We start from the raw sequence: 24539 nt of genomic DNA on the forward strand, positions 1-24539 counted from the left end.
AATCAATATATGATGCATCATGTTGGCTCAATGCATTTACAATAATAACAAATCATCTCCATAACATGTCATGTTGATCTGGAATAGATATGCTTGTTGGTGCATAACTTGGACCTATTTGCCGGTAACATCAAATATGAAAACTCGATTAGATCAATTACCAAATCGCCAAAACCAACTAATCAAATAATGTCTTCAACATAACCAGTTAGTCTCCAAGTCATTCCAACTGTCGGTGAACAATATAATCTGTTGGTGAACCAAATACCGGTGACAATGCATAAGTCACTGAACATGCCAGTGGACAAAACCAAAGATCTCCAAGTGCTGATAAGGTTGACAAGTGTTAACAAGTGTTGACATCAATGACAAAACCATATCAACATATCCAAGATACCAACAAATCTTTTTTATATATTTCACATTGTATCACATTCACAAGTCCATCACCATGTCTATTATCTATTTTTAAAAATGATTTAATCTAGCTGACCTATATACCATATACAACTTATCATGCCTTATGTCGACTTACAAAGATAATTACAATATCAAATTACATGTCGGCTAGATAACATGAATGTATAAACATTAAAAACAATTGTCAATGCCGGATCCAAGAGATGTCGGCCTCCAATACCAAAAACCATATTCTAAACCATGTTAGCCTACATTACCGGTAACCAAAGAAATCCTTTTGTCCGACTGGTGCCAGTGTAGGTGTCGGTGTAGTGTCTATGAAGTACCTGTTGGTATACAACTAAACCAAAACATGAAGCCAGAACACAATACCATGTTGCCATCAATGAAAACATAGTTAAACCAACCAATTGAGTGTCAATTGCCAAAAATCTCCCCCTTTGGCATTGATGGCAACACTCATGTGAAAAATGGTCAAGGTTTCATCTGCCAGTTTCATCATGCTTGCTCCCCCTAAGCTGAATATTCATTAATGCAAAATACTCCATTCTCCCATATCTCCATATCTCCCCCTAATGTATACAACTCCTTCTGTTCTTTTTCACATCTATATCACTCTCCCTTTGACATCAATCCCATCAAAAATTCTAAAAAGAATGTTAAAGATCCAAAAAAAAATTGTACAATGAATATCCCAAAAATATCTTACTGGAGCTTAACAAATTTCAAAATTTCTGGATAAGCCTTCTCCAACAGCACAAGATAAGTATCCCAACTAGTTTTGAAAGTGTTGGAAATAGATACAGGTCCATTTAATATATGTGCAAATGAATCTTTCTCATTTACCTCTGCCGGTGTGGGCTTTCCCACCACATCTATAGATTTTTTCTTATGTACATTGAGTGAATCCAACCGGGGACTCACCAAACCTCTCAGACTTCTGGCTCTTCTTATAATTTTATCTCTTTCCTTCTCAAGAACAAAAAATTGGGCCTCCAAAATCAAAATTTGACCATCAATAGATGTAGTCAATGAAGTCAATCCATCAAAAGAATTAGCTATATTTGCAATTTTCTCCTGAAATTATTTTATCTTCTTATCCACATTAACTATAAGTATATCAATGTTATAATATACCCTATAAATATTTGTACACTACTTCAAAGAATTATCTATTAGTTTAAGCTTTTCATCATTTTTCTTCTTCTCAGATTCAATCACCTGATCAAATGTATCTCTCTTAGCCTGAGTGAACCTCTCTAGTGCTTGTCGATTTGAAATCTGCTGTAAGGATTGAAAATCCTTTGAAATATGCTCAATAATTATCTTAAGCTTGTTGGATGGGCTCGCTTCATTGTCAATCTTGCACTCTGGGACTAGTCTATGTAAAATAGTGATTGACTGATCAATAATCCCTTTATCTATAGATCCCTCCTTCATTAGCTTTTGTGCTTCCATCATCATGAGTTCAGTAGGACTCATCTCGGTTATGTTTTTCTTTACAACCTGCAAGGTGTCAATTGACAACAATGATGGACCAACTACCAGTTATCTGTCAGTTTTCCCTTTCTTCTCCTCTAATGATTTATCCTTCATAGCTTCCTCACTTGCACTAGTGGCTTCGCCACTTGGTTCAGTCTCTGTAACTATTGGCTCCTCTATAGGAATTGTAACCTTAACCTTACATTTGTATCTGAAAGACTGTTATCCTCAATATTAGTATCATGTACATCACTAACTTTTTCACTCTCTATATTAGCCTATATCTCAATATATGTTTGTACATTTGTATCCACTGGGGGCTTGATTTCCACTATCTTAATGTATTTCAAAATTGAGGGTGAAGTACCCATAATCCCCTTTCCTTTTCCTTCAACCGGGGTGTCTACAATGTCTGTCTTTGATTCTGATGAAGTAAAGAATCCTCTATTCTCTCCAAAGAACTTAACCCATGCTATTTGAGTCTCCTTTATTTTCTCATTTACCCTTCCTAGCATCAGAATGGTTATTCTATGTTTTCTATTAAAGACTTTTCTATCTGCCACCTCAAGTGTCCTTTCCATTTCCTCTAGAGAAATAGTAACACAAACAAATAATAACTCTTGAATTTTAATATGCTTGTCTTCTTGCATTGCTGACAGTCTTCTAGCATCCAACATATTATATAACTCAGTCAGTATTTGGTTTTCAATTTATATTATGGTTTCCTTATAAATATCCATATATAATAAGATTGCTTCCTCTACCTCTCTTTGTTCATCATCCTCTAAGTGTTCATAATTAAATTGTACATTCTTTAACATGCCATCCTTAGTGATTTCATCTACTAACTCTGCACAAGTTTTAGGTGGAATGATAGTCACATTACCAGATTGAATTGCTAGATTGATGTCACTCTTCTTCTTCCTCTTTGCAGTACCGGATGCAGCTGAAGTGGTTACTTTTGGTGCTTTCTTCTGTCCTGATATTTTGAATGTAACCTTCCTAATCGATTTCTTTTTAGCTTCTACCTTTGTTTCCTTTGTTTTATTCCTTACAAGCCTCTTGAATGCCAAGGGTGTGTCATCCTTAGATTCAGACTTTGTTGTAACAGGCTCGATGTGTACTTCTGGATTCTTCCCCTTCCTGCCTTTCTCTGGGATAGCATCAATTAATACTTTGATGTCCTATGAGACTTTCTCAACAAATTTGCTTTCTTTTCCTTCCTTCTTCTCTCTCTTCTTTTGGTTGAACTCTGTTTCAACCTCTTGTGATTTTTGTTTTGCAATACCACAGGGCTTCTCTACCTCATCAATAGGTGCATCAATCAACATTTTTGCTTAAGCCTCAAGGATTTGTGCATCCACTTCATAGCAAATTTCCTCAATTCAAATATTTTGGGGCTCAACTGCTTCCATAAGTGTTTCATCCTTCTTCATCATGAAGCATATGTTAGTTGAATAGTTTTCAACAATATGCTTAGGAACCCTTTCCCTAGACTTCATAGATTTCTGAAACCCCTTGAAATATCCCCATATTTTATCATCTCTCTGGCTGCCTAAAGTAGCAATTGACTATTTCAATTGTTTGCCTACCAAGATGTCAAATGCCTATTGCCTTTTACAAAACCAGGTGTATCATTCATGAAAAATAACATTAAGAAGGCTATTAAGTTGCCATACCAAAGGGTTCCCTTCTTTTCTCCCTTAATCTTTCCTAGGTTTATTAATAACTCATCTAACATCCAATTTGTTAGTCTCAAATTTTGATTTCCCTTCTATCCTTCATGTAAGAAATAAAATAACTTTGTCTACATATGAAAAGATCAAGGAAATAGAACTCAAGAGTAACATATAACAAGGTTTTGAGACCTTCTACACTTTGAACTTATCCAAAGTTCAGGTGGGTATACCTTCTGTGAATATTTTCCCGCTTTAAAATTAAGATCCACAATAAACCAGTGCTAAAAACCTGTGGATTTCATCACCTCAATGAAACTAAAACACTAAAAGAAAAACTTGTATTCATTTTCAGTATTGATCTTCAAGAAAGATAGAAAGAATCCCACAATTAGATACCAATGCCTTATCCGGGCCATAGAGTCACCTAAATCAAGCAAGAGTTTTCAAAACTGAACATTCTTATACATTTCATCACTTTGGTTTTCATGAACCCCATACATGCCTAACATATACATAGGTCCTCTCCCTTTTAACTAAAACAATTCATCAGATTCATAGCAACAAACAATAGATTTGCTGACAGAAATATTTCATGCACATTTAATCCCTCTCCTGAAGAGAAAAGCCAGAAATAACATCTATAAGATTGCCTTACAATCCATGCTCATTCGAACAACCCTAGATTATCCAAATGAAACCAGCAAACTAAAGAATGCACACCAGAAGACAAAGAGATTTTAGGCTTGGAACTTTGATCTGTATATTCATATTCATTATTGAAAATATTACATAACTCAGAGTAATTTGCTTAAAACTAGAAAAAGGCCCTAAATATATTTTTGCCAGAGCTTCTTTACAAAATTCTTGTGATCCTTTTTTTACTAGTCCTGGCATCCATTTATAATATCATGGATGCTTACAAGCTTTGAAAAATTTCTTAAGAAAAGTTTGTTACAGACCACAATATTCTCTAAGAAACAATTACAAGTCCTTTTCAGCATCAACGACCTCTTCAGTTGGTTGCTCCACTGCAACATCTTCTAGCTGTTCAGGAATATCTTCTCTATGTCCGGCATACTTGTCTTTCCACTCCTAGAACACATCATCCCTCGGCCAAGAGAAGCTAACAATCTTCTTCTTCATCCCTTCTAGTCTTTTCCAAGTAACTCTTAACTACCCAATTTCTGTTTCTATGAAACCATAATATGATTTTACCTTTTCAATCTCCTCAATTGTTTTGACAAATAAGGACGTGTCATCAGTGTTAATGATTTCATTGACCCTTTGGGATAATTTATGGTCTAGCTCTTCCAACCATGCCTTCTCCTCTTTTAACTGAGTAGGACCAACAAAACCCCCTAGAAACAACTCATACTTGTGATCAGAATATTATTTTCTATACAATTAGGATTTTCTTTTCACACCTACCCTTTCTTCTAAGAGTATATTCATTTCTTTTATGAATTCAAAGGTGGATCTGAGATTTTCATTTGCCTCTGCATCTGCATGGGATGAACACATAAGCTCTAACTATTTTCCCCTAGGCACCCACTTATTTCAAATTAGTTGCAAAGTGGTCTCATCTTCTCTTAATTTAGTCAAAATATTTAGAATCCTCTTCATATAAATATCAACGACAAAGACCCAAATTGAATCAACAAACTTCAAAATTGTGGCTTTTACCTTTTCCTCATATTTGCTTGCAAACAGGACTTGAGCCTGTTTCAACTTTTCCAACTCATGTTGAACAGTTTTAGTTGGTTGGAAAATAGAAGGCATAGGAGAAGGGGGATATTCTATGATAGGACTTGTAGGTGGAGGTCTTGCTAGAGAAGAAGCTATCATAAGATTAGAGGATTCACCTTGATGGTGCTGACCTGCCAATTGACTCTGAAGCCTAGCAATAATGCTATCTCAGTTGGCTATTCATTCTTTGGCTTCATTATAAGCCTTCAAGATTGTTTCCAATTTCAACTGGAGATTAGACTTTTCTTTTTCCTCCTTTTTTCCCACTGCTACACTAAACTTTGTAGTTTCTAAGACTATGCTTGTAGCTTCCACCATCCCTGTATCTTGAACTCTTTTTAGAATCATACCTCCTAGGAAACTAGAATCCGAGGCATGTTTCCTTCTTCTATTTTCATCCTTTTTCAATGACCACATAACTAAAGCAACATTGTCTTTGCTGAAGGCCACTCCTTCCATGGGTTTAGTTTCCTTCCTGACAACTTCAAGTACCAGAGCATCAGCTATATCCCACTCAGGGAGGATCAAAACACCAACCTTTGATACCATCTCTCTTCCCTTTTCAGGAGTAATGATCTTGAATTATTCAATCATTTCTTGTTTTACCTCTTCCTCCACCTGAGTTACATGTCTATGAGGCTACTCACTGTTCCTTTCTTCACATCTGGCCTTAAATTGTTCCATGTTTTGTTTCCATACAAATTGCATGAAGGCCATTGTTGTAACAAAGTTACTATCAACCAGGAACTTCTCACTAGCTTGCTTGACAGTTAGGTCTATCTCTTTACCTTTGAGCTCACCTTCAATCAAATTCATCTCAGCACTAGGTGTCTCTTCTGGCATCCCTTCTTGTGTTTCCTCATATGTGTAGGCAATCTCCCTGAGACTCCCTAACTATAACAACTATTCTGCCACTGGTTGCTCATCTCCTATGTGGATGGGGAATTGAGATGGAGAATATAGAGGCTCATCGGTTTGCACTTTCTTCCCCACTCTTTTCCTTTTAGGGGAGTCTTGTATGTCAATGACATCTTCAATTACTCTTTTCCCTCTTTAAGTAGAAGGCTCACCAGTCACTGACATCATCACACTATATTTTTATTTTTTGCGCATGACATAATCACCCGGTGGGATAGCCTTAGCAAAGGCAGGCTTATCCAGAACCAATTTAACCCTGTCAGGCTCATTTCTCATTATAACCTCCCTCTTTTCCTTCAAAGTTTGCATGAGGTCTTCAAAATAAAGTTAAGAATTTTATTTTCTCCTCAAAGGGATTGAAACTAGAAAGAGGGTCATAACTACTATCAAATTGATGAATGAAATCAAGAGCCCTTTTGTATGCAACCCACTTCTCTTTCCTCAATTCTTGCTCATCCAAATTGAATTCATTCCTAATTAAATCTTTAGGGAATTGAAATTGGTAAGGCCTTCCTTTACATTCTCCTCTTTTTCTAAACATGTCATTGAAAAAGTCTTCAGGGTTCACAAATCTTGAAACTGCAGTTGACAATCTATATGGTTTAAAGAATTATTCAAAATACTTCCAACCACCTTTGGTGATCACAAAATGATGGGCCATGGTAATAGTTGGGAAAATAGTCCCTTTACCTCTATTTGTCAACTCTGCCTCTTGCACACCTCCAATGTGCCTTAAGACTTCTGCAATTCCTATCTTCAGTGGGACTTGATAAGGCAATAAATATGGAGTGCCCCTGAAACCATATACTCTGAAAACTATAGAAACAGGGTACAAATACATATCTCCCCAATTATGGACAATCTTAATACCCTCAGCAAACTCTTTGGGTCTGAGGAATTCTAAGAGAGCCTTAGGGATCCTAGGATTTTTTGTGCACAAAAGAATCCTAATCTTAGATGCAAAGCATCTGTCAAACTTTAAATAACTAGCATCCTTTTTGTCCCAGGACAAAATAGTACTCCAAAGTTGAATAGGCATCTCTTCCTTATCTTTCACCTTGACCAAATCCATTTCTTTTGCAAAATAATAAGCACCTTTGAGCAAAAACACGTGCATTAGAAGAGAATACCATCCAAATGGTCTGTCCACCTTACTAGTTTTTATCCCTATCGGCCCTATATGAATTGCATCAGTGAGGTAAGGCGCATAGTCAAATGTTATTGCCAGAGAGGGGTTTAGAATTTGTGCAATCATCAACATATAATGGGTTGGCATTTTTTTCTCAGTATCTTCTCCAGAAATCTAACAAAGTGCCCAATACATGCCCTTAGCTCTTAAAGTAAACAAATTCAGGGAGGAAGGTTCCATGGTGCTGGGGCCTACAACAGTCAGCCCTCCTATCTTAACAAAAAACTCTTTCAATGGTCCACTCCTAAGGTGATCCCTTTGTGCATTATAAATCTGGGCCAGTGATTCAAAATCAATAGGCTCTGACAAATTTGAAGTCTCAGTGAGCTTAAACACACTTCTGAATTCATCATCATTAATTTCAATCAGGGCTAATCCCTTCGCATTCCAGATACATCTAGCTACAGGGTCATAATTTTGTGCAATTAGAGTCAACAAATCTACATCCATGAAGACCCCAAGGACTATAAGCTTCCCCACATCCAATTCCCATATACTATTTAAAGGGGCAAGGGAATGTCTTTGACCAAAACCTACCTTGAACATTCCTAAACTAGACATCCCTATTTGTGGATCCCTTAACCAATTACCTTTGTCATATAGGCCATCCCCAATTCTTAAACGAGGGTTCTTTGGCACCAATTCTTTTGCTTTATCCCTGGCATTGGTAGTCATAGTTAGTTGTTCCAGAAATTCATCACATATATTCCTATCTTGGTAGTTTACCTTTCCTGTTAACTCCCTTCTTGGCGCCATCACGTTATTGCAATTATATCAATTGAGATTTGCACAAAACTATAATGAAACAATTCACGCAACAACACCAATCCTCAGACAACAACTAGCAAGGAAAACACAAAAAAACTTGGTTATTCGGCTGAAAAACTCGCTCTGCACCAGCTCCTCTACAACAAACTTGTCAAAATGGTACCAATATTCAATCAATGCAGACCTTAGTATGACAATTTGGCATTGAATTGAGAAATTAATCCCGCATGCTTCGGCCATCACCTCAGAATTGAATTTGTAAATCGAATTTAAAAACAGGCGCCAACGGACCACAAGTTCTCTGAGTCTTTCTCTGTTTCATTGTTTCGCCATTTCCAAGAGTTAAAAACCTCTGCACTTTTCTTTTGCGAAGCAACGACGATCATCGGATCCTTGGAACTTGCACTACCTTTATTCCTTCCGGTCTCTCTGCATTAGTGATGGGCCCTACCTTCTTTTTGCTATTTCGTGAACACTAATCCTTGCACACTTTCACCACACAAAACAACACTGGCCATTAGATCATCATCTACTTGGTCGATCTTTACTTCTTACAGTGACCACCAATCTTCTTAACTAACCGCAGTCAACCATGACGGCTAATGGTTTTTGCCACTTCGCGAAGACTAAACCGCAGGTATCTTTGGGTTACGAAACAACGACAACCGTTGGATTCACTAAGAGATGAACACCATTTAACATGCTCAGACCTTCAAAGTGGGCCCTCAGCTCAAAGACCACTTGCTCTGTTTCATCACCGGCTAGCAAACACCATGTGGCAATCGGCTATTTACTTAGGTAAGTCCATCAGATTCCATTCTAAAACCACCACGTGTTTTACTTTACCATTCTCAACATAACCGCTGGTTGAAATCAAGGCAGGCCCTCAACTACCCTTCAGAGCCACATGCATCTTACGAGTCACCAATTATTTTCACGAAGCAATCCATCTGTCTTGCCATGTCATCCACTGTGTGACCACCACATCATTTCAATATTTCTCAAACATTAACCTTCACTTGACTTGAGGCTGGGAACCCACGACAACCATCTGACTAACTCCTACTTAATCGGTCTTTAAAACTACGACCTACCTGTCCTTTGGGCCCATTGACCTTTTTGCTACTTCACAGACGTTAAATCTCAAGCAACTCCTTTTTGTGAAGCAACAACCACCGTTAGATCTTAGAAACCTGCTCATCTATTACCCTTGGCGTGGTCACCTTGCTCGGGCCCTCCACCTTTTTGCTACTTCGTGAAAGGTAAAACACATGCATTTTTTGGCTGCAAATCAACGCCAACCGTTGATCTCTTCTAAACTGATCATCCTTTATCCAATGGAAGCACTTGCCTCTAGGACCTTCCAGGTCTTTCGCTACTTCAAGAAAGGTAAATCACATTCATCTTGGGCTAGTGAAGCAATGCCAGTCGTTGGATCAAATACGAGATGTAGTCTTTTAACCTGATGAGCAACCCTCTGGTCGAGCCCGCTTACCCTTTTTCACCATTTCATGAACACTAACCTACTAGCGTCTTTGCCCAATGAAACAACCACAACCATAGGATTAACATTGACTTGCACAATTATTAAGGAGCCCGACAAACATTAGAACAAGACCTAGGTAAAGGCGTAAAGATTTAAAAAAAGTTTAAAAGACCACCTAGGGAAAATCTGATGGGGGGGAACACTTTTCATGATAGACCAACCCTTCCTTAAGTGGAAAAAGTAATGGAAGAATAGAACGCGAGGGTTTTTCCAAAACATAGGAGAGGGTTAAAAATTCAAAAACCTTAAATCCTCTTTGACCCAAGAAACACAGAGGCAACAAGGCCATTCCAAGCACATTTTGCAAATTTTTAGCCAACTATGAGACAAAAATACCCCATTCTCTAAATAGTGATAACAGTGGCTCTGACTGGGGGATGGTTGATTGTAAAATCAACACAAGAATTCAGGAACTCTGGAGAATAGACCAAACACAAGCCTAAAAAACAAACAACAAAAGAAAACCTAAATATGTACAAATTAAGACCTACTGTGCATGGATTTAAGAGAAGTAATGCTTCAGTAATTGTCCATGCACTGGAAATTCATGTACCTCACCATTCATTGTTTGCAGAAAATATGAGTCTTTTCCATTCAGATCACAAACAACAGAAGGACCTACCCATATTGATTCAAATTTCTTATGTTTCCCTTTGTCTTGCCCTCTTGCATTCCATTGAAGAACCATGTCACCTTTCTGAAACTTCCTCAGTATGGTCCTTTTATCAAACAAATATTTGGATTGTAGCTGGATTTTCAAATTCCTCTTATGGGCCAAAGTTCTAATTTCTTCTACCTCCACCATTTGAAATATTTTGTCTTCCATAGGTTCAGATAACTCCATATCCTCAACTTCCAGGAACTTGTATACTGGAAGAAGATTATTAACTGACACCCTAGCTTGTGTGCCATAAACCAGTTCAAAAGGTGAAACCCCAATTGCTTTCTTGATAGTAACCCTTTCTGCCCATAGGGCCAACTATAACTTCTGGTCCCAAGACCTTTTGTTCTCCTCTAGGATTTTCTTAATAATTTTTAAGAGGCTCTTATTACTGGATTCAGCTTTCCCATTACCATGAGGATGATACGGTGAAGAATAGGACATAACTATTCCATGGCTGGTGCAAAATTCTATGAATTCCTCTGACCTAAAGCTCATGGCATTATCCATCACCAGTTTCATAGGAACACCAAATCTGGTTATGACATTATCCATCAGGAAGTCAATAACAACCTTACTTGTGGCTCTCCTAGTGGGTATAGCTTCAATCCACTTGGTAAAATAATCAGTAGCTACTATAATCCACCTATGACCTCTTCCTAATTTCTCAACTATTTCTCCAATAAAATCAATTCCCCATTGGACAAATGGGGCTTTCACTGTGACTGGGTTGAGGGGTAAAGCTCCCTCATATTTCAATTTGGATGAAAATTTCTGGAACGGATCACATCTCTAGACATGTTCATATGCATCTTTAAACAAAGTAGGCCAATAATATCCAGCCTAAACTATCTTACCAACAGTTGTTTTGGTGGAGTAGTGACCTCCACATACTCCATCATGCATTTCAGTTAACACCCTTTTAGCCTGGGATTTATCCAAACACATCAGCAATGCCCCATCTCTGTTTCGCTAGTACAAGTCATCTTGAATAAGAACATACTTTTGAGACTTCAACTTCAATGTTCTTCTCTGATTATGAGACATGCCTTCTAAAAATGTTGCATCCCTTAAAAAATGTACTATCTCTGAGTACTAGGGCTATATCTCAATACTGGTGACCAGGATGTCCCTAACTTCTGTTGGCAAATGCACACTCCAATGAGATATTATAGGTGATTGAAGGTTTTGTCATTGATGACAACCTTACAATCCTATGACACTGGCAAGGTAATTTATCGGCACTAGCAAGGTCAGACTCTACACCGGCACATAGACCACTAGCATCAGCAGTGATAGGAAGCATACTGGCATAGAAGCCGACACAAATTTTGTTTATAATAAATTTTGTTAATTATTGTAAAATCATTGTAAGCCAACTTGGCAAGTTGTAAAATGACTCATATATATAAGAGTTCATTGTAGAACATTGTAGGTATAATGAAAGAAGATGGAAGGAGATTATTAGGTGAAATAAGGTAGACCTATTATGCGAATTATAGGTTACGGGTTTATGTATAAAGTAGAGCTATAAACCGGTACTGAATCTAGCATAGTAGATGCTATTTTGAAGTAGTACAAGACATTGGATTTATATAATCCATTTTGTAAGTCAGTGAGACTTCCCATTTTGTAATTGAGCAGTGAGCTCTAGGCACTTGGCCTTCCTGCATGTGCACACCCCTATTGTAGCAGTAATATTCTCTTATTGGCTAGTAAGTGAATATTGTGGGTCACAAATCCCACTGAGGTTTTTCCCATGCCGAGTTTCCTCATTAAACTATTGTGTTATGGTGTGTTTTTCATGTGGTTGTTGTTATCTCTGTTTATTGCATTACTCTCTGTTTACCGGTATACAATATTGATATGCTTTACATGTTTTAAGTTAAGAAAATCATTTAACCGGTTAGATACTAACTCACCCCCCCTTCTCAGTATCTGTGGGAATCCTAATAATTGGTATTAGAGCTTGGTCCTCTATTTTCAGAAGCCTAACAGCTTGAGGAAGATCTTGACACCGGTAGAGATGGAAAAATTGATGAAGCAATTAGAAGCAGCTCTCTTAGACTATGATGCAGAAAAGTTGAAAAATATCAAACTTGACGATGACCTAAAGGCTGTACAGGATATTATTCAAGCACTTCAAGAAAATCTTACCATTGCAAGAAACAAGAGAAGAGAACTTTGTGAAAAGATGCAAAATGAGAATGATGAAAAGGAAACTCTTAGTGATCTGATAAACAAGCTGAAACAAGAAAACATGACAACAAAGAATGAGATGCAGGATATGACTATGAGATTTTGAAAAGAAATTGAAGATAGAAAGAAGAATGAAGAAGATTTGACTAGAAGACTAAGTGATGCTGCAAATGAGAACACAAGACTTAGCTATGAAAATAATTTGTTGAAGACAGATCTGATGCATACACAAAATGACTCAAATGAACTTATGAGATAGAAAGAAATCTTAGAAAGAGAACTGGTTACTACAAATCAACACAAAGAAAAACTCAAGAAAAGCTCAAAAGAACTTGGTGACTTGTTGATGAATTAGAAACCTAATGGTGACACTTATGGACTTGGCTTTGAAGCTGGTGAAAGCTCTAGCATTGCAAACACACAGGATCATGGCAAACTGGCAAGACAACCTACTACTTATAAATTTAATGGCAAATGCTTTAATTGTCAAGTATGGTCATAGAGCAAAATCAATGTAGATCTAGAAATTATCAGAATACCAATACACCCACTGGTCAATGTTCAAAATGCAACAAAGTTGGTCATAATTCAGAAAATTGCAGAATGAATGTAAGATGTTATGTTTGTGGAAGATTTGGACATCTATCTAATCAATGCAGAACACAAACTGGCATAGGATATGGGAAAGCTATTCAGAAAAATAATGTGACTTGTTATGCTTGTAACAAGATTGGACATATTGCTAAATTTTGTAGAAGAAAGTCCTCACTGGTAAATAACAAAGGTCCTAGTTTGAAAGGTAAAGAAAAAGTTGAAGAAGTTAAGTAGGAATTCTCAAAACAATGGATCAGCGAATCAAAACTAAATGATGATAGGAATACTCCTCCACAGGCAGAACAAAGTGACACTCCACCAGTAGGAGACTCTTCATCTAACTAAAGAAAATTCTTTGAGGGTTTGGCAATCAAATGTGAAACATGCTATAATTCCCTCAATTGATGGTAAGAAGTTGAAATTACTTCTATACCGACATATAAGTTAAGTGATTACTTAATCGGCAAGCATTAAATGTGGTGGTTGGCAAAAATAACATTATAAATCAGTGTTTTGGCTCCAATTGCATTTCACCAAGCATTCAAACATTCGAAGAGCGCGAAAATTCCTAAGCAAAGGCATTTCGACCAAAGAAGTGAAGCAATTCAGCAAGCAATCATTCTTAAGGCAGATAAAGGTATTTATAATCATGGCTTCTTCATCTGTTCCTAAATTCATAGCAAATCCTACTGTAGTCGAAGTGATTAAACACCCTAGCCCCATATTTCAGTTAGTTCCTAAAATTGTTAAGAAGGATGATAATGTTGGTGCATTTTCTCAAATCCCCAAAGGAGTAGTTTTTGTTGAAGACCCTAGAATGTACATTCACTGTCACATAAAAGAATTCGGTGATGAGAAAATCAAGAGCATGTATAAGACTGTAATTTGTGACGATTCCGATAATATTAAACCTGAGCACAAGATAGTAGAAACCCTAGGTTTCACTGAAATTCTCAGTATTAAGCAGGGTACATGGTGCATTCTTCTGGTTAGACTCAGTTCACAAAATCACTTGAGAGGTAGTAAAAGTTGTGACAGGGTTACCTTCCACTGGTAACAGACCCGGTAAAAAAAAGGTCTCAAATGACCTAGTGATTAATCAAATAGGTGCAACCTCTGATAAGAGATCTTTAATAGTAATGATGTAACCGACATCAATGTCAGGTTCATTAGCATGATTTTAGGCTACAAAACCACACATGCAAACAGGTTAAATTCAGTCTCTAGCCTATGCATAAAGAGTGCCTATGATATGATTAAAGATAATGCAAAAATAGATGTGTGTGAATGATTGAAAGATGAACTTATTGACAATCTTGGAAAGATAAAGAAAGACAAAAAGGGGACATTTAGATTTGGAAACCTACTTGTCTATTTAACGCTACACATAACAAAACAAGTGCCTAGTATCGGTAATAAAAATCTTGGTTTTGATATACCAGTAGGCAAACAGTTGTCTGATTTACTAAATAACATGGGTGAAAATAGAGAAAAGAATATAAATGAGTACTTTGAGGCATTGAAGGCCCGGATGAATACCAGAGTCAGATTATCACAAGCAATTGTAAATAAGTATAAGGATGAAATATGCTTTGTTATTAAGAAGGATGAGATTTGGATGGAGGTAGTTGTCCCAAGAACCATTTGGGTTACTGAAATGGGTTATGAAACTGATGACCACATAATTGAAACATATGCAAAAGCCCTCCTCGAAGCACCCAAGGAACCTAAAGAAGAGGTATTTGGCAGTGCTGAGACTATTGAAAATCAAATCCAATCAAAGAAAAGGGTAAAGAAGGTGGAAGCAACAGTTAGAAGAGGATCTAGACAAGCTAAAGCTATCAAAGAAGATGAACTTAAACAAACTGGTATTACTAAAGATGAGTTAGAAGCACTACAGCCATAAATTCATGTTTCACTAGTTGCAACTTCTTCGGAAAGTGATATGCTAGCTACATTTTAAAGACTTGTGAGAAAAAGGGAACCTTCACCGGTATCTACACCTTCTCCTAGAAGAACCAAACAGAAACAACAGGCAGTAAGGCCCTCGGCTAGAAAAGTAACTCTAAAGAAAAACTAACACCCAAGAAGAAGACTCAACAAACCATTGCTCGAATTGACAAACTTCTAGATGAAATAACAGAGGATGGAAAGCTAAAAAACATCAATAAATTAAATGATTCATTATTAGCTGATGACAAAGAAAAAGTTGAAAACAGTGTAATTCTACACTTGGACATTTATAAGAAATTTTTAATGCAAGTTGTAGATGAATTACCAACAGAACTGTTTAAAAGACTTGAAGCTAGGAGGCAAGCTGTTGTAGAGCTTGATAAGAAAATAAAAGTTGAAAAACTGCTTGTTGCTTATCTTGTCAACTCACCAAAAGACATAGATGATCTAATCTCTGAGGCTAACTGATTTATTCTCAACTGCACACTGGTATATAGCACTTATGGTTGGTAGAGTGAATGAGGTAGCAAAGGAAACTGCTAATACATGGGACATATTCCTTGTAGAGAAGGAAAATTAGGAAGAACATAAAAACCCTAAACCCATCAAAGTATATCAGAAGGATAAGGATAAGGGAAAAGGCAAGGTTGGTGGACCACCTAGCATAAAAATAACGGATAATCTATCCCCACCACCTTTGGATACTCCACCGGTAGTTACCACTGACAATCAACCGGCTAGTGAGAGTATGGACATACCACAAGAGGACACAAATCCCAATTCTGAGGTGTTATATACAGTTGACATTGACATACAAAAAGTCAATATTGTGGTAGATAAGGATACAACTAGGAAAACAGATATGGCTAGTGAGCCACCGGTAATAAATGGTACAGAAGGTAAACCAGCAGATGATAACACTGAGCAACAAGCAGAGCAATAGGCTCCATCACAGCAATAGGTTCACACAGAGATAGTGCCACCGGCAACAACCAAGCAATCCAAACCTTTGCTTAAAGAAATGGAAACACAAAATGACCTACCAGAGGTCACCACAAGCAAGGAAATTGCTCCCACCAGTGGGATATAGAGTGTTGGCTCTTCAAATGCAGAATTCAAATCAACTAATGTAGCATAAGTTCTTTTGGATTCCATAAAGAAGATAACAGATTGTAGCTCACAAGCATACAAGGCAATAGATGATACCATTCCAATTTTGAAAATGATAGCACCTAAATGTAATGTAGATAATAAAGATTCTTTGAGTCAACTTGACACTTTGTCTAAATATATTACTAACAACACTGTGACAGTTGAACAAATAAAAGAGGAAGCATTCAAGGAGAGATTATAGAAGGAAAAACACAAATTCTTTGAGGAAGAAATAAAGAAGTGTACAAGGCAATTTGACACACTTTTACCAAAACTGTGTAGTACATTGAAGGAATTTAAAACTTTGTATAGGGATACATGTAAAACTAACTTTTTGACAGTAGATATAGACTAGAAGATCAACAAGATACATGAATAAATAAATCAACTAGATGACAATTTCATTGATTCATCTAATTCATTATCAATTTTTGAGCAAAAATAACAAGTTTTGAGGAAGAACAACTAAAATTGGAAAGAGAAAAGGAGAGAATAAAAGGAAAGGCTAAAGATCTAAAATGGAGACTTAGTCCAAAATTGGACTACCTCGCCTCCTTAAGAAAAGAAATATCTGATGCTTTGATTCAAGGATAGAAAACACTGGCAGAGCAAATTCAACACCTCACTGGTATAGTTCAGAGGACAAAGGCCACAATAAAAGATAGCAAAAGTTCATTGAAAGCCTGAATCTAGTTTTGGCATACCTTTTTCAGATTATAACCAACCAGTTACTAGGGTGAAACTGGAAACCACACTCAATTGACATTTTGACAACCTTTGTCATTGATGCCAAAGGGGGAGTAGTGGAAGAGAAAAATAATCAATAAATGACTCATCAACTTAGGGGGAGTACACACTCAAGGGGAGTACACATTCTTTTGGTACTCATTTTTTGGTAAGACAATTCTAGTAGATTCCTTTTGGATGACAATTTTTGGATTTTTCTCATGAGTGTTGCCATCAATGCCAAAGGGGGACATTGTTGGCAAATACACACTCCAATGAGATATTGTAGGTTATTGAAGGTTTTGTCATTGATGGAAACCTTACAATCCTATGACACTGGCAAGGTAATTTACCAGCACTAAGAAGGTCAGACTCTACACCAGCAGTGAAAGGAAGCATACCGGCACAGAAGCCGATAGGAATTTTGTTTATAATATATTTTGTTAATTATTGTAAAATCATTGTAAGCCAACTTGGCAAGTTGTAAAATGATTCATATATATAAGAGTTCATTGTAGAACATTGTAGGTATAATGAAAGAACATGGAAGGAGATTATTAGGCGAAATAAGGCAGACCTATTATGCGAATTATAGGTTAAGAGTTTATGTATAAAGCAGAGCTATAAACCGGTACTGAATCTAGCATAGTAGATGCTATTTTGAAGCAGTACAAGACATTGGATTTATATAATCCATTTTGTAAGTCAGTGAGACTTCCCATTTTGTAATTGAGCAGTGAGCTCGAGGCACTTGGCCTTCCTGCATGTGCAGGCCCCTATTGTAGTAGTAATATTCTCTTATTGGCCAGTAAGTGAATATTGTGGGTCACAAATCCTACCAAGGTTTTTCCCACATCGGGTTTCCTCGTTAAACTACTGTGTTATGGTGTGTTTTTCATGTGGTTTCTGTTATCTTTGTTTATTGCATTACTCTTTGTTTACTAGTATAAAGTGTTGATATGCTTTACATGTTTTAAGTTAAGAAAATCATTTAACCAGTTAGATACTGATTCACCCCCCCTTCTTAGTATCTGTGGGAATCCTAACAACTTCAACATTATTCACCTCAATATCAAGAAAGTTTGATTCAGGCATTAGCTTATCAAGACCTAAGCCTCTTACCAATTTATTAATTTTAAGCTCCAGATCAAACTCCTGGATTTTGGTTATCCATCTGCATCTCTTTCCAGTGACCTCAGACTGGGATAAAATATCTTTGACAGCCGCATGTGGGACATAAGAAATTACTTGTGCATTTACAAGATATGGCCTAAATGCTTTAACAACCTTGACCAAAGCATATGCTTTCTTCTCCATAATTTCATATTTTAACTCTGCAGCCTGTAAAGATTTGCTATAGAAAGCTATAGGATGTTCATATCCTTCATTATCCTTTTGTAGAAGGACTACAACCACTATATGATATGAAGCAAAAGAAAATAGAGAGAAAGGCTTACTGTAGCCAAGGGACTTCAACACTAGTGCCTCCTGAATAGCCCTTTTAATTTCATCAAAAGCCTTTGAAGCTTCTTCATCCCAACAAAACTTTGTATCCTTCTTAAGTAGTTTAATAATGGGCTTGACTATCTTTGCAAAATTTGCAATAAATCTTCTAACAAAATTTACCTTTCCCAAGAAAGATTGGATAACTTTAACACTCTTTGGCTCAGGTACATTGTTTATAGCTTCAATTCTTTCAGGGTCAATTCAAACCGCTTCCTTAGAGACAATATACCCTAACAGCTTCCCTTCAGTAACAACAAAATGACACTTTTTTGGATTTAAAGAGACACCATATTCTAGAGCCTTATTAAAAACATTTTCAAAGTGCCCACAATGGTCATCTTTCCTTTTGGAAAAACATGTTAAATCATCTTGATACACTACCATGATAATATTGATGAATTACTTGAAAGCTACATCCATTACTCTCTGAAAAGTAGCTCCAGCATTTTTCAAGCCAAAAGGCATTATTACATATACATATGTTCCCCAAGGGGTGGTAAAAGAAGTCTTGAATTGTTCAGATTCTTTCACTAACACCTGGTTATATCCTGAGAACCCATCCATCATAGACAAAAGGTCACAGCCAGTTACTCTCTACAACATTGCTTCCATATTAGGAGAAGAGGAATTGTCTTTAAAGGAAGCAACATTTAGGTTCCTGAAGTCAACGTAGAGCATTATGTCCCCATTCTTTTTTCTAACTGGGACCAAATTAGACACCCATGATGAATGCCTTATAGGCTTAATAATTCCCCCTTCCCTTAGCCTGGTTAATTCTTGTTGCATTTTAGATTCCAACAGGGGGTTAATAGGTCTTTGTTTCTATCTAAAAGGCTTAGCACTTGGAAGCAAAGGGACTTCATGCTGAAAAAGATCTTGTCTATACACCTTCAAATCTTCATAAGACCAAGCAAAAATATGCTTATATTTCTTCAATAAATTAATAAGGTTAACTCTAACATGAGGAGATAGATTTTTTCCAATATACACTAACTTGGGGGATGATTCAGTCCCTAAGTTCACTTCTTCTACTTCATCCAACTTGGTGATTGACTGCTGATGCAAATTCCTATCACTGTAACTGAATATACCTTCCAATTCTACTAATCCTTTAGGAGTTTCATTAGTTTCCAATTGAACCAAGTCATTTCCAAACACAATTACTTTATCTTCAACCACTTCAACAATGCATTGCAATCAATTTTTTCTTTATCTTCAATCACTTCTACCAATGCATTGCAATTAATTTTTTGTCCATCATAGTCATCAATGCATTGTATAAACCTGAGAATGTCTTCATCATCAGCAAACACTTGCCAATTATATACATTGTCAGGAATGGCAAGCCTAGCTTTTATCTCAACTGTGGATACACCGGTTAGTGTTACATCATCATTTTTTAATGCAACATTTGATACAAAATCAGCCATGATATTCTTTGACCTCTCTATCCAATTAATAGAGAATGCACTAAAATGTTCAATCACATCCCATACTGCATGCTTATATTTTTTTAGTCTATCATTCTTAGATGCATACTTAGATCTAACCTGATAAACAACCAATTATGAGTCTTCTAACACTTTTAACAACTGAATCTCATGCCTTTTTACAACTTCAAGCCCCAATAACAAGGCTTCATATTCAGCAGTGTTGTTTGTACACTAAAAGGCTAGCAAAAAGGAATATTTGAAGGTTATACCTGATGGGGACACAAAAAGAACTCCTGCTCCAGATCCTTCTTTAGAGAAAGCTCCATCAAAATACATGTGCCACAGATCATGTTGTTGAGATTCCAATTCAGTCACAATAGAATCAATATTCTTCAATTGAGGTAAAATTGGCTGTATTCTAAAATTGTCAAGATCCACATCAATCATACAGTTGAGCATACTAGGGTCTACTTTCTCAATTACCCTAGGGGCATGTGGTTCTCTATATAATTTGACTTGGTTTCCATTAATTGGGATGGTAGCATATGACAGATCCAACTGAACATTTCCACCTACTGCTGCAACCCACTATCTAGATAACAACATGCCATAGTGAGGTTTTGTATCAGTTACTATAACATCCATTTTGTATGTTAGTTCAGGGAATGCTGCTATTTTCACTTCCACATCTTTCATTGTACCTATCACTAGCACTTCTTTGTTGTCCATTGCATAACACTTCCCATACACTGTATTTACTGACAATCCCAATTCTTTCATGACACCATACGACATTACATTTGCAGCTACACTAGAATCTATCATATAGTTCTTAATTAATCGGTTATTCACTAACAAACTAACATAGAAATGATCAACCTGTGAAGGCTCTTGTGTAATAGTTGTTCCAACATATACCTCTAGGGTTTGCAGCTCATGATCCTTTTCATCCTTCATTGAACCTGAAAGCAAAGTTGTGCTACTGTCAGATATCTTAGAAAATAAAGATAAAGCAGCTTCTCTATGTTCCTTTATTTTCAATAATTCTATCAATGGGACAGTGACCTTCATCTGGGTTAGAGCCTGAGTCATATCAAATGTGGAGTTATTAATCTATTAGGATTCCCTCAGATATTGAGAGGGGGGCTCAATCAGTATCTAACCAGTTAAATGATTTTCTTAACTTAAAACATGTAAAGCATATCAATATTGTATACCGGTAAATAGAAAGTAATGCAATAAACAGAGATAAAAGCAACCACATGAAAAACACACCATAACACAGTAGTTTAACAAGGAAACCTGGTGTGGGAAAAACCTCGGTGGGATTTGTGACCCATGTTAGGGTTCCCACAGATACTGAGAGGGGGGGTGAATCAGTATCTGACCGGTAATGATATTTTCTTAAAATAGAACATGCAGAACATAAAGTAACAGTATACCGGCATGAAAGAATTAATGTAAATAACATAATCAAAAACATCCACATGAAAAGAACACCACAACACAAGATGTTTAATGAGGAAACTCGGTGTGGGAAAAACCTTGGTGGGATTTGTAACCCACAATATTCACTTACTGGCCAATAAGAGAATATTACTTACAATAGGGGCCTGCACATGCAGGAAGGCCAACTGCCTAGAGCACACTGCTCAATAAGAAGTCACACTGACTTACAATGAGGATTATGCAAATCCAATGATCTGTACTACTTTACAATAGCATCTTCAATGCCAGATTTAGTACCGGTTCTTTCTCTATTCTTTACATATACCCTTGACCTACAATTCGCACATTAGGTCTACCTTATAATTTTCTTTATGCTTCCTATCCATATCCTACAAATGACTACAATGATCTCTTTTATATACAAGAGTCATTTTACAATTTGCCAAGTCGGCTTACAATAATAAACAAAATATTACATATCAGAAATCTTGTCAGCCTCTGTGCCAGTATACATGTTCTCTTCTATGCTGGTGTAGATTGATCTTGCTGATGCCGATGCACTGTCTTGTTTGAATAATGCTTTGTCGGTATAATGTCTTGCCGGTGCCATAGGATTGCAAGGTTGCCATCAATGACAAAACCTTCAATCACATACAATGTCTCATTGGAGTGTCCATATGCCAACAATCTCCCCCTTTGGCATTGATGGCAATACTCATGAGAAATTTCAAAAGGATATCCAAAAAAGTTACCAAAAATGTGAGAACTCCCCCTGAGCATATGATCCCTGTGTTTTTTAATTTTCTCATCCTACTACTCCCCCTTTGGCATCAATGACAAAGGTTAATAGAGTTTGTAGTTGCACCAATCCATAACCTCAACCTTGTAGTTGGGTAGTTATTATCTGAAGAAGATCTCCCAAAATTAAGTTTATGCCATCCATAAACTTCTTAGTGTCTTTTATTGTTGTCTCAGTTCTATTTACTATACCGGTGAGATACTGCAAGTGCTCTGCCAATGTTTTGCTTCCCTGTGTTAGTGCCTCTGAGATTTCCTTCCGCAGAGATGCTAAAAAGTCCAATCTTGGACTTAGTTTAGATCTCAAGAGTTTTTCCTTGTTTATTATTTTCTCTTTTTCTCTTTCCAATTTGAGTACTTCTTCCTCAAAATTTGTTATCTTTTCCTCAAAAAATGATAATGTATCAGGTGAGTTAACAAAATTATCTGCAAGTTTATTGATCTCTTCCTGTACCTTGCTCATCTTTTTGTCTACATCTATGGTCAAAAAGTTTGTCTTACAGGTGTCTTTGTACAGAATTTTGTACTCTTTCAATAAATTGCACAGTTCCGGTAGAAGTGTGTCAAATTCCCTCTTACACTTCTTTATTCCTTCCTCAAAGAATTTTCGTTTCTCTTTTTCTACAATTTCCTTTACAGTTTCTACCTTTGTTTGCTCAAAATTTTTAGAAATATATTTACAAAGTGTATCCAACTGGCCTAAAGAATCTTTATTGTTTATATTATAATTAGGAGCTATTGATTTCAAAAATGGAATTGAATCATCTATTGATTTATAAGCTTGTGAGCTATAATCAGTTATTTTCTTGATAGAATCAAGTAATACCTCAGTCACATTTGATGGTGACCCAACAAACTGAGTGTCAGTGGAAGTGACCATGCTAATATTGACCTCTGGTAGGTCTGTTTATGTCTCCATCTCTTTAAGCATTGGTTTTCCTGCATCATTTCTTACCGGTGGCATCTATTCTGAAGCCTTTAGCTCTATTGGTTGCTCTGTTTGTGTTGCAGATTCCATCTTTTTCTCTGTATCTGCTGCCGGTTGCTCTGTGTTTCCTGTTACCAGAGGCTCTTTGGATATACTTGATTTATCTATTGTATCCTTATCTACCACTATGTTGGTCTTCTGAGTATCAACATTCACAGTATATAGGACTTCAGGATTAGGATTATTATCCTCTATATCCATACTCTCAGCTACCAGTTGATCTTCAGTGGTTGTTGTTTTTACCGGTGGAGTATTTAGAGGAGGTGGGGGTAAGTTGTCTCTAATCTTGATACTTGGTGGTCCACCAACTTTACCTTTCCCTTTGTCCTTCTAATATACCAGAATGGGCTTAGGATTCCTATATTCTTCTTGTTTTTCTTTTTCAACCAAGAATGTATCCCAACCATTTTCTGTTTCCTCTGAAACCTCTATAACTCTACCTACCATCAGTGAAATTTGCTGGTGTACAGTGGAAAAAATTGTCTAGTTGGCCTGAGCTATCAGATCATCAATTTCCTTAGGTGAGTTAACTGGGTATACTGCAAGTAGTTTTTCTATTTTAATTTTCTTATCCAATTCAATTATTCCTTGCCTTCTGGCCTCAAGTCTTTTATATAGTTCATCAGGAATTTCACTTAAGACTTGCAACAAAAACTTTTTATACATGTCCATGTGTAATATAACACTCTCCTCAACTTGTCCTTTCTCATCATCTGATAGGGTGTCATAGATTTTCCCTATGTTTTTCAATTTACCTTCCTCTGTGATCTCATTCAGTAATATATCAAGAGGGGCCAAATTAGTGTTTGTCTTTTTCTTCCTTTTGGGGGTTAGCTTCTTCTTAGGTGTGACCTTTTTGACTGGAGATCTCACAGCTTGTTGCTTCTATTTTGTCCTTCTAGGTGAAGGAGTGGTTACCGGTGAGGGATCTCTTTTCCTAAAAACTCTTTTAAAAGTTGCTGGCATATCTCCTTCTGAGGAAGTACCTACCGGTGATAGATGAGTTTCAGGTTGTTGGGTTGCCAACTCATCTTCAGTTATGTTGGTTTTCTTTAATACATCTTCCTTTATGGCTTTTGCTTGTCTGGATCCTTTTCTCACAAATGCCTCAACCTTTTTCACTCTCTTCTTAGATTGAATTTGACTTTCTATGGTCTCAACACTACCAAATACTTCTTCCTTTGGTTCATTGGGGGCTTCCAGAAGTGCTTTGGCATAAGTTTCCACTATGTGGTCATCTGTTTCATAGCCCATCTTTGTTACCTAGATTGTCCTTGGGATGACTGCTTCCATCCAGATCTCATCCTTTTTTATTACAAAACATATATCATC

Source organism: Cryptomeria japonica, chromosome 1 (assembly GCF_030272615.1).
Source record: "Cryptomeria japonica chromosome 1, Sugi_1.0, whole genome shotgun sequence".
Lineage (NCBI taxonomy): Eukaryota > Viridiplantae > Streptophyta > Pinopsida > Cupressales > Cupressaceae > Cryptomeria > Cryptomeria japonica.